Source organism: Mirounga angustirostris, unplaced genomic scaffold (genome assembly GCF_029215605.1).
Source record: "Mirounga angustirostris isolate CCGP_5_RB_7025 unplaced genomic scaffold, mMirAng1.0.hap1 SCAF_11, whole genome shotgun sequence".
NCBI classification, from domain to species: Eukaryota; Metazoa; Chordata; class Mammalia; order Carnivora; family Phocidae; genus Mirounga; species Mirounga angustirostris.
Window position 1 is genome coordinate 78,101,950 of NW_026991719.1, and position 12,388 is coordinate 78,114,337.

Consider the following 12,388-nt stretch of genomic DNA (forward strand, 5'->3'; position numbering starts at 1 on the left):
CTCAAAGCCTGGTCAAGGCATATATGAAGTGGTTCTTTAAAATTTTAGATAGATAGATGATAGATAGATAGATAGATGATAGATAGATAGATAGATAGATAGATAGATAGATAGATATAAATCGATCAATCAATCCAGGTACTAAAATGGCTTAGATTGTCGAAGCTAACTTTTTTTAAACTTTACTTTTTTTTTTAATACAGATAAAGCCTTAAAAGCACTCAAAAGTTATACATCTAATGTCAGAATCTTTTTGAGTGTGAAGAGTAGTATCTTAGTTATATCATGTGGTGCTTTAAAAACCAAATAATATACAAAAGTGCTATGTCACATCAACTTACCTAAATCAACTTCAGGCTGTTTACAAAAGAAAGCTGTTTGCTAGACTGTTCATTATTTTTTTATACAAGGGGGTAAGTAAATTGCTTTTTAGACATATTGGTATTTAATAGGATATATCTATAGTCCATATAGTTTTTGACATAAATCACCAGATTTATATGGAGTTCAAACCATCACACTTTCAAATTTTATTGACTATTGTCACCATTTTAGTTTTGATCTTCTAAGATTAACCAAATGACTCTGCAATGTAAACATATTTAACTGAATTAGGCCATTAATCAAATTAAAACAAATGGAAGGGTATGTTGGGCCAGAGAGAAGATTTTTATGTTACAATCTCTGGTACTTTCTCATCCTGACCTCTTTTTACCATTCAGCACTGTATGACTGGGAAAACCATGGAGAAAGAGTAACATAGAAACTATATTCTACATTTTATAGATAAGAATTTAAACATGATGAGGAAGTATATTACTTTCTGAAATTACACAAGTTCTAATAATTTTTTATAATAAACCATGATGTTTCATAAGGGAAAATTAGCTATGTTTGCATATTAAGAAGAAATTTGAATGACTTTTGTTTAAGGCATCATATGAATGGTAAAATGAAGCCACACAAAATTACAAAGGTAACTGAATAGCTTAATTAGAAAATATGTGAAGATTTGTTAACAGAAATATCTTTTCTTCAAATATTACTGCTACTTTCTCAGTATTAAAAGAAATGCTTCTAAAAAAATAAAGGAAAATATTTCTGACAACATTATAATGCATCATGTTTGGATGAAAATTCTAGAGGATACCTAGAAAACTAATTCATCCATTCTTCTTATACAAGAGCCCCTTTTTGTTGATTACAGCTGTCTACTCTTTACAAATTCTTCTGTTTTGTGCATATTCCTTACTTAAATTCACCAAATGGAAAGAAGACTTAACATTTTTGATCACTTATTAAAAGCCAGCCACTTAACCTTTTAATTAAATTTTATTTTATTTTCAAATCACCCTTTCAAAGATAATCATCATCATCATCATCATCATCATCATCATCCCCATTTTGCTGATGAGGAATCAGGATTAGAGAGGTGATGTGGCCAGGTGATATCAAATAGCTAGTAAATGACACAGGCTGGATTTGGACCCACAAATGATTATTTATAAGGCCTATAGTCTATTTATTTTATAACACTTCCTTTATCTCCCTGTCTACTGAGCACTTTCTATATTCATGGTACTCTAGTAGATATTTAGATGTTTGACAAGCCACATAACACCGTTGCTTATGAAAAAGGACTCATTCTTTACTTGCACTTTGTTTTTGTCTGTGTTTTCTCCTATTTGTCAGTTGTGCTTTCATGCACTATTATTTACCTCCTATTTGCTGATCCTGAGCTATTTAAGACATTTGTTGGAACAACATTTGCATTGAGAACATTATGTCAGATAGTTAAAAATCTCAATTTTTTTCATCAGTAAAACAGGGTATCTATTCTGCTTACCTATTAATTAGAAAATCAATTTAGTATGCATTAAAGGGCTTTGTGAATCATCTTACAAATTGAAGACACCATTGACATTTGGTCATCAAAGAAATTAATGTTAGTAAAATTTGGTATTGCCAAAGAAAATTGTTGACAAATATATGAAAACCTCTTATGCAAAATTTCTCTAGTGCATTTTTAACACAGTAATGGGTCTTAGCTGTGAGAGAAAATAAACAACTTTAGCTGCCCACAGAAATTCATGTACACTTGAAGATGATTCCATGAATGGTACAGAAACTACAATCAGATATGAAAATATTCTATACATACAAATTTGTTCCATGATTGACACCATGTAAAGTGGTGCAGTAAATAAATTTTAATGCAAACTAGTTAATGCAGGTGAGCTCAGGATTAGCAAATCCAAAAAGCAGGATAACACTGCTATACCCTTGCATTTCTGTATTCAGTTCTTCCAAGTTTTCAGTTTTCAAATTATTTTCATTTTTTTTAAGATTTTATTTATTTATTTGAGAGAGAGACTGAGATAGAGAGAGCATGAGAGGGGGGAGGGTCAGAGGAAGAAGCAAACCCCCCGCTGAGCAGGGAGCCCGATGCGGGACTCGATCCCGGGACTCCAGGATCATGACCTGAGCCGAAGGCAGTCGCTTAATGAACTGAGCCACCCAGGCGCCCCTCAAATTATTTTCAATGTAGGAACAGAGTAATTAAAAATCAAACTGAAGAGGGAGGAACAAGATGGTGGAGGAGTAGGAGACCTGGATCTCATCTGGTCCCAGGAATTCAGCTGGATAGGGATCAAACCATTCTGAACACCTATGAACTCAACAGGAGATGAAGAAAAGAATAGCAACAACTCTCTGAAAAGAAAAGCAACCACTTTCTGGAAGGTACGACGTGCAGAGAAGTGAATCTGAGGTGATATTTGGGAAGATAGATGGTGGGAGAGGGTGCCTCTGTTGGCAACTTCTGGCAAGTGATAGAGCAGCAGAGCACAAAATCAGAACTCTTAGAAGTCTGCTCCTCTGAGGGGCATCGCTCCAGTGGCTAAGCGGGGGGTAGAACCCTCACTGGGAGAGTGTGGTCTCAGGACCCTCGGGGTCACAGAAAGAACGGGGGTGCCTGAGTGCGGCAGAGCTCCCAGGTATCATAGCAGGGAAGCCAGCTGCAGAGATGGAGCCTAGGAGTGGGCTTTCAGCTCGGGGTTGCTTTAAACCATGATCAGCAGCACAGTTGGGCCACTGCTCCTCCAGCAGGGACCCAAGAAGCAGCAGATCTGGGGAGACTCCCCTTCCTCCCCCCAGGACAAGTGGCACGGGAGTGCACTGCAGGGATCTGCTGGGTTTGGACACTCCACATGGGGTTGGGTGCCAGAGATAGAAATGCTCAGTCACAGGCAGGGAGAGCATGGAGTGCAGCCAGAACCTGGGGAGAGGGGAGTGATTGACTGCTTTTCTCTGGGGGCTTACAGAGGAGTGGGGCCCCCGAGTTTTTGGCTCCCCAGGGCGGAGATTGGGAGGCCTCCATTTTCACTCTCGTCCTCCAAAGATGTAGGGAAAGCTTGCAGGGAACAAAAGCTCCCGAGAGCAAACCTGAGCAGATTACTTAGTGCGGACCCCGCAAGGGCAGGGCAATTCCACCTCCAGCAAAGACATTTGGGAACCATGGCAACAGGCCCCTCCCCCAGAAGATCAGCAAGAAGAGCCAACCAAGACCAAGTTTACCAATCAATGAGAACAGCAGAACTCCAGTGAAAAGGGAATACTGCACATAGAATTCATGGCTTTTTTCACATGATTCTTTAGTCTTCCAAAGTTAATTTTTTTAACTGTCTTATTTTTTTTTTAATTTTTCTTTTTCCCTTTTTCAACCAACATCTTATTAATCCCTTTTTTAAAAAATATATTTTTTAAATTTTCATTTTTAGAGTCATATTCTATCCCTTCATAGTAATTACCTTTATTTTTGGTATATATATATATATATATATATATATATATAAGTTGTTCTCTCTTTAAAATTTTGGGATACAGTTTCTTCTGACAGATCAAAATATACCATAAATCTCTAGTGTATGACTTTGTTCTAGTCTCTGCCTAATCACATTCTCTCCCTTTTTTTTTAATCCTCTTCTTTCTTTTTTCAACCAACTACTTTTCTTATCAATTCCTTTTATAAAATCTCTTATAATTTTCATCTTTACATTCATATTCCATCCCTTCATCGTATTAACCCTTATTATTGTACACATATAAGTTTTTCTTTCTTTAAAATTTTGGGAGGCACTTTCTCCTAACAGACCAATATATGCCCAAAATCTAGTGTGTGGCACTGATCAATGCACCAGCCTGATAATTTCATCATATTATGCTTTTTGTTTTGCTTTGTTTTGTTTTGGATTGGTTTGTTTTCATCGTTTTTTTTTTTTTTTTTTCTTTTTCTTTTTTCTTTTTTCTTTCTTCCCCTTTTTTTCCCTTGGTTTCAGGTCTTTTCTGATTCGTTTAGTATATATTTTCTGGGGACGTTGTTACCCTGTTAGCATTTTGTTCTCTCATTCATCTGTTCTCACCTGGACAAAATGACAAGAAGGAAAAAATCACCTCAACAAAAAGAAAAAGAGGCAGTACTGACTGCCAGGGACCTCATCAATATAGACATTAGTAAGATGTCAGAACTAGAGTCCAGAATCATGATTTTAAAGATACTAGCTGGGCTTGAAAAAAGCATGGAAGATATTAAAAAAAACCTTTCTGGAGGAATAAAAGAACTAAAATCTAACCAAGTCGAAATCAAAAAGGCTATTAATGAGGTGCAATCCAAAATGGAGGCTCTATGAAAATTATAAGAGATTTTATAAAAGGAATTGATAAGATAAGAAGTTGGTTGAAAAAAGAAAGAGGATTAAAAAAAAGGGGGGGAGAGAATGTGATCAGGCTAGGATAAATGGGGCAGAAGAGAGAATTAGTGATATAGAAGACCAAATGATGGAAAATAAAGAAGCTGAGAAAAAGAGATAAACAACTACTGGATCACGAGGGCAGAATTCGAGAGATAAGCAATACCATAAGACGAAACAACATTAGAATATTTGGGATCCCAGAAGAAGAAGGAAGAGAGAGAGGGGCAGAAGGTATAATGGAGCAAATTATAGCAGAGAACTTCCCTAATTTGGGGAAGGAAACAGGCATCAAAATCCAGGAGGAACAGAGAATCCCTCTCAAAATCAATACAAATAGGTCAACACCCTGACATCTAAGAGTAAAACTCACAACTCTCAAAGACAAAGAGAAAATCCTGAAAGCAGCTCGGGACAAGAGATATGTAACCTACAAGGGTAGAAACATTAGATTGGCAACAGACCTATCCACAGAGACCTGGCAGGCCAGAAAGGACTGGCATGATATATTTAGAGCACTAAATGAGAAAAATATGCAGCCAAGAACACTATATCCAGCTAGGCTGTCATTGAAAATTGAAGGAGAGATAAAAAGCTTCTAGGACAAACAAAAACTAAAGGAATTTGCAAACACAAAACCAGCCCTACAAGAAATATCGAGAGGGGCGGAGCAAGATGGCAGAGGAGTAGGAGACCTGGATTTCGTCTCCTCTCAGGAATTCAGCTGGATAGGGATCAAACCATTTTGAACACCTACAAACTCAACAGGAGATCGAAGAAAAGAAGAGCAACAACTCTCTCATCAGAAAAGCGACCACTTTCTGGAAGGTAGGACGTGCGGAGAAGTGAATCCGTGGCGATACTTGGGAGGATAGATGGCGGGGGAGGGGCCTCCGTCGGCCACTTCTGGCAAGTGATAAAGCCGCGGAGCACAAAATCCGAACTTTTAAAAGTCTGCTCCGCCGAGGGACGTCACTCTGGTGGCTAAGCAGGGGGTGGAACCCTCCGGGACAGTGTGGTCTCAGGACCCTCGGGGTCACAGAAAGACCGGGGGTGCCTAAGTGTGGCAGAGCTCCCAGGTAACGGAGCAGGGAAGCCGGCTGCAGAGGCGGAGCCCAGGCGCGGGCTCTCAGCTCGGGGTTGCCATTAACTGTGATCCGCGGCACAGTCGGGGCACTGCTCCTCCAGCAGGGACCCAACAAGTGGCAGATCTGGGGAGACTCACCTTCCTTCCCCGGGAAGAGCCGCGCGGGAGTGCACCGCAGGAATCTGCTGGGTTTGGAGACTCCACCCGGGGTTGGGTGCCAGAGATAGAAACGTGCAGTCACAGGCCGGGTGAGCACGGAGTGCAGCCGGAAACCGGGAGACGGGAGTGACTGACAGCTTTTCTCTGGGGGCTCACTGAGGAGCAGGGCCCCAAGGTCTCGGCTCCTCCGGGGCGGAGATTGTGAGGCCGCCATTTTCACTCTCAGCAACCAAACCTGTACGGGAAGCTCGCAGGGAACAAAAGCCCTGGAGAGCAAACCCGAGCAGATTACTTATCCCGGAGGGGGCAAGGGCGGGGCAATTCTGCCTCCGGCAAAGACGTTTGGAAACCACGGCAACAGGCCCCTCCCCAGAAGATCAGCGAGAACAGCCCGCCAAGACCAAGTTTACCGATCAATGAGAACGGCAGAACGCCAGGGCTAAGGGACTACTGCACATAGAATTCATGGCTTTTTTAGCATGATTCTGTAGTCTTTCAAAGTTAAATTTTTTTTAACTGTCTTTTTTTTCTTTTTTTTCTTTTTGAATTTTTCTTTTTCCCTTTTTCAACCAACATCTTATCAATCCCTTTTTTAAAAAAAAAAAACATTGTTATTTTTCATTTTTAGAGTCATATTCTATCCCTTCATAGTAGTTACCCATATTTTTGGCATATATATATAAGTTGTTCTCTCTTTAAAATTTTGAGATAGTTTCTTCTAACAGATTAAAATATACCCTAAATCTCTAGTATATGGTGTTTTCGATTCCCCTGCCTGATCACATCCTCTCCCTTTTATTTTCTTTTTCTTTTTTCTTTTTTTAAATCCTCTTTTCTTTTTTCAAAAAACTTCTTATGAATTCCTTTTATAAAATTTTTTAAAATTTCAATCTTTACAATCATATTCCATCCCTTCATCATATCAACCCCTATTTTTGTACATATATAAGTTTTTCTTTCTTTAAAATTTTGGGAGGCACTTTCTTCTAAAAGACCAAAATACACCCCAAATCTAGTGTGTGGCACTGATCTATATACCAGCCTGATCATATTTGATCACATTCTGGGTTTTTGTTTTTGTTGTTTTGTTTTGTTTGTTTTTGTTTTTATCTTTATCTTTTTCTTATTTTTCTTTTTCTTTTTTCTCTCTTTCCCCTTCTTTTCCCACTGCTTCAGGTCTTTACTGATTTGTTTAGAGTATATTTTCTGGGGACGTTGTTACTCTGCTAGCATTTTGTTCTCTCATTAATCTGTTCTCCTCTACACAAAATGACAAGATGGAAAAAATCACCTCAACAAAAAGAACAAGAGGTAGTACCGACTGCCAGGGACCTACTGAATACGGACATTAGTACGATGTCAGATCTAGAGTTCAGAATCATCACTTTAAAGATACTAGCTGGGCTTGAAAAAAATATGGAAGTTATTAGACAAACCCTTTCTGGAGAAGTAAAAGAACTAAAATCCAACCAAGTAGAAATCAAAAAGGCTATTAATGAGGTGCAATCAAAAATGGGGGTGCTAACTGCTAGAATAAATGAGGCAGAAGAGAGATTCAGTAATATAGAAGATGAAATGATGGAAAATAAAGAAGCTGAGAAAAAGAGAGATAAACAACTACTGGATCACGAGGGCAGAATTCGAGAGATAAGCGATACCATAAGACAAAACAACATTAGAATAATTGGGATCCCAGAAGAAGAAAGAGAGAGGGGGGCAGAAGGTATAATGGAGCAAATTATAGCAGAGAACTTCCCTAATTTGGGGAAGGAAGCAGGCATGAAAATCCAGGAAGCACAGAGAACCCCTCTCAAAATCAATACAAATAGGTCAACACCCCGACATCTAATAGTAAAACTTACGAGTCTCATAGACAAAGAGAAAATCCTGAAAGCAGCTCGGGACAAGAAATATGTAACCTACAAGGGTAGAAACATTAGATTGGCAACAGACCTATCCACAGAGACCTGGCAGGCCAGAAAGGACTGGCAGGATATATTCAGAGCACTAAATGAGAAAAATATGCAGCCAAGAATATTCTATCCAGCTAGGCTGTCATTGAAAATTGTAGGACAGATAAAAAGATTCCAGGACAAACAAAAATTAAAGGAATTTGCAAACACAAAACCAGTCCTACAGGAAATCTTGAAAGGGGTCCTCTAAGCAAAGAGAGAGCCTAAAAGCAACATAGACCAGAAAGGAACACAGACAATATATGGTAACAGTCACCTTACAAGCAATACAATGGCACTAAATTCCTATCTTTCAATAGTAACCCTGAATGTAAATGGGCTCAATGCCCCAATCAAAAGACACAGGCTATCAGACTGGATTAAAAAACAAGATCCATCGATATGCTGTCTGCAAGAGACTCATTTTAGAACCAAAGACACCACCAGATTGAAAGTGAGGGGGAGGAAAACCATTTACCATGCTAATGGACACCAAAAGAAAGCTGGGGTGACAATCCTTATATCAGACAAATTAGATTTTACACCAAAGACTGTAATAAGAGATGTGGAAGGACACTATATCATACTTAAAGGATCAATCCAACAAGAAGATCTAACAATTGTAAATATCTATGCCCCTAACATGGGAGCAGGCAATTATATAAGGCAATTAATAACAAAAGCAAAGAAACACATTGACAACAATACAATAATAGTGGGGGACTTTACCACCCCCCTCACTGAAATGGACAGATCGTCTAAGCAAAAGATCAACAAGGAAATAAAGACTTTAAATGACACACTGGACCAAATGGACTTTACAGACATATTCAGAACATTCCACCCCAAAGCAATGGAATACACATTCTTCTCTAGTGCCCATGGAACATTCTCCAAAATAGATCACATCCTAGGTCACAAATCAGGTCTCAACAAGTACCAAAAGATTGGAATCATTCCCTGCCTATTTTCAGACCACAATGCTTTGAAACTAGAACTCAATCACAAGAGGAAAGTCGGAAAGAACTCAAATACATGGAGGCTAAAGAGCATCCTACTGAAGAATGAATGGGTCAACCAGGAAATTAAAGAAGAATTAAAAAAATACATGGAAACTAATGAAAATGAAAACACAACTATTCAAAATCTTTGGAAAGCAGCAAAGGCAGTCCTAAAAGGAAAGTATATAGCAATACAAGCCTTTCTCAAGAAGCAAGAAAGGTCTCAAGTACAGAACCTAACCCTACACCTAAAGGAGCTGGAGAAAGAACAGCAAATAAAGCCTAAACCCAGCAGGAGAAGAGAAATCATAAAGATCAGAGCAGAAATCAATGAAATAGAAACTAAAAAACAGTAGAACAGATCAACGAAACTAGGAGCTGGTTCTTCGAAAGAATTAACAAGATTGATAAACCCCTGGACAGACTTATCAAAAAGAGAAGAGAAAGGACCCAAATCAACAAAATCATGAATGAGAGAGGAGAGATCACAAACAATACCAAAGAAATACAAACAATTATAAGAACATATTATGAGCAACTCTATGCCAGCAAATTAGGTAACCTAGAAGAGATGGATGCATTCCTAGAGATGTATCAACTACCCAAACTGAACCAGGATGAAATAGAAAACCTGAACAGACCTATAACCACTAAGGAAATTGAAGCAGTCATCAAAAATCTCCCAAAAAACAAAAGCCCAGGGCCAGATGGCTTCCCAAGAGAATTCTAACAAACATTTCAAGAAGAATTAATACCTATTCTTCTGAAAGTGTTCCAAAAAATAGAAACGGAAGGAAAACTTCCAAACTCATTTTATGAGGCCAGCATTACCTTGATCCCTAAACCAGACAAAGACCCCATCAAAAAGGAGAATTACAGACCTGGTGAACATGGATGCAAAAATTCTCACCAAAATACTAGCCAATAGGATCCAACAGTACATTAAAAGGATAATTCACCACGATCAAGTGGGATTTATCCCTGGACTTCAAGGTTGGTTCAACATCTGCAAATCAATCAATGTGATACAATACATTAACAAAAGAAAGAACAAGAATCATATGATCTTCTCAATAGATGCAGAAAAAGCTTTTGACAAAGTACAGCATCCTTTCTTGATCAAAACTCTTCAGAGTATAGGGATCGAGGGTACATACCTCAATATCATAAAAGCCATCTATGAAAAACCTACAGCAAATATCATTCTCAGTGGGGAAAACTGAGAGCTTTCCCCCTAAGGTCAGGAATGCGGCAGGGATGTCCACTATCACCACTGCTATTCAACATAGTATTGGAAGTCCTAGCCACAGCAATCAGACAACCAAATAAATCAAAGGCATCCAAATCAGCAAAGAAGAAGTCAAACTCTCACTCTTTGCAGATGATATGATACTTTATGTGGAAAACCGCAAAGACTCCACCCCAAAACTGCTAGAACTCATACACGAATTCAGTAAAGTGGCAGAATATAAAATCAATGCACAGAAGTCAGTGGCATTCCTATACACCAACAACAAGCCAGAAGAAAGAGAAATTAAGGAGTCGATCCCATTTACAATTGCACCCAAAACCATAAGATACCTAGGAATAAATCAAACCAAAGAGACAAAGGATCTGTACTCAGAAAACTATAAAATACTCATGAAAGAAATTGAGGAAGCCACAAAGAATGGAAAAACGTTCCATGGTCATGGATTGGAAGAACAAATATGGTGAAGATGTGAATGCTACCTAGAGCAATCTACACATTCAATGCAATCCTCATCTAAGTACCATCCACTTTTTTCAAAGAAATAGAAGAAATAATCCTAAAATTTGTATGGAACCAGAAAAGACCCCACATAGACAGAGGAAGGTTGAAAAAGAAAAGCAAAGCCGGCGGCATCACAATTCCAGACTTCCAGCTCTATTACAAAGCTGTCATCATCAAGACAGCATGGTACTGGCACAAAAACAGACACATAGATCAATGGAACAGAATAGAGAGCCCAGAAATGGACCCTCAACTATATGGTCAACTCATCTTTGACAAAGCAGGAAAGAATGTCCAATGGAACAAAGACAGTCTCTTCAACAAATGGTGTTGGGAAAATTGTACAGCCACATGCAGAAGAATGAAACTGGACCATTTCCTTACACCACACACAAAAATAGACTCCAAATGGTTGAAAGAACTCAATGTGCGACAGGAGTCCATCAAAATCCTAAAGGAGAACACAGGCAGCAACCTCTTTGACCTCAGCCGCAGCAACTTCTTCCTAGAAACATCGCCAAAGGCAAGGGAAGCAAGGGCAAAAATGAACTATTGGGACTTCATCAAGATAAAAAGCTTTTGCAAAGCAAAGGAAACAGTCAACAAAACCAAAAGACAACCGACAGAATGGGAGAAAATATTTGCAAATGACATATCAGATAAAGGGCTAGTATCCAAAATCTATAAAGAACTCATCAAATTCAACACCCAAAGAACAAAGAATCCAATCAAGAAATGGGCAGAAGACATGAACAGACATTTTTCCAAAGAAGACATCCAAATGGCCTACGGACACATGAAAAAGCGCTCAATATCGCTCGGCATCAGGGAAATCCAAATCAAAACCTCAATGAGATACCACCTCCCACCAGTCAGAATGGCTAAAATTAACAAGTCAGGAAACGACAGATGTTGGCGGGGATGCGGAGAAAGGGGAACCCTCCTACACTGTTGGTGGGAATGCAAGCTGGTGCAGCCACTCTGGAAAACTGTATGGAGGTTCCTCAAAAAGTTGAAAATAGAGCTACCATATGATCCAGCAATTGCACTACTGGGTATTTACCCCAAAGATACAAAAGTAGGGATCCGAAGGGGTACGTGTGCCCTGATGTTTATAGCAGCAATGTCCACAATAGCCAAACTGTGGAAAGAGCCAAGATGTCCATCAACAGATGAATGGATAAAGAAGATGTTGTGTATATATATATATATACAATGGAATATTATGCAGCCATCAAAGGGAATGAGATCTTGCCATTTGCAACGATGTGGATGGAACTGGAGGGTATTATGTTGAGTGAAATAAGTCAAACAGAGAAAGACATGTATCATATGATCTCACTGATATGAGGAATTCTTAATTGCAGGAAACAAACTGAGTGTTGTTGGAGTGGGGGGTGGGGTGGGAGGGATGGGGTGACTGAGTGATAGACACTCGGGAGGGTATGTGTCTGGTAAGTGCTGTGAATTGTGCAAGACTGTTGAATCTCAGATCTGTACCTCTGAAACAAATAATGCAATATATGTTAAGAAAATAAAAAAGAAGAAGAAGAAGGTAGTGGGAGGGGAAGAATGAAGCGGGGGAAATCGGAGGGGTAGACGAACTATGAGAGACGATGGACTCTGAAAAACAAACTGAGGGTTCTAGAGGGGAGGGGCATGGGAGGATGGGTTAGCCTGGTGGTGGG

The 12,388-nt window shown here is 39.1% G+C and overlaps 1 pseudogene; it reads right to left on the reverse strand.

Moving 5' to 3' along the window:
• Positions 1–1,356: 1,356 nt before the first annotated feature.
• The window catches only part of LOC123843093 (elongation factor 1-alpha 1-like), a 153,640-nt pseudogene continuing 142,608 nt past the window's right edge, over positions 1,357–12,388 (reverse strand).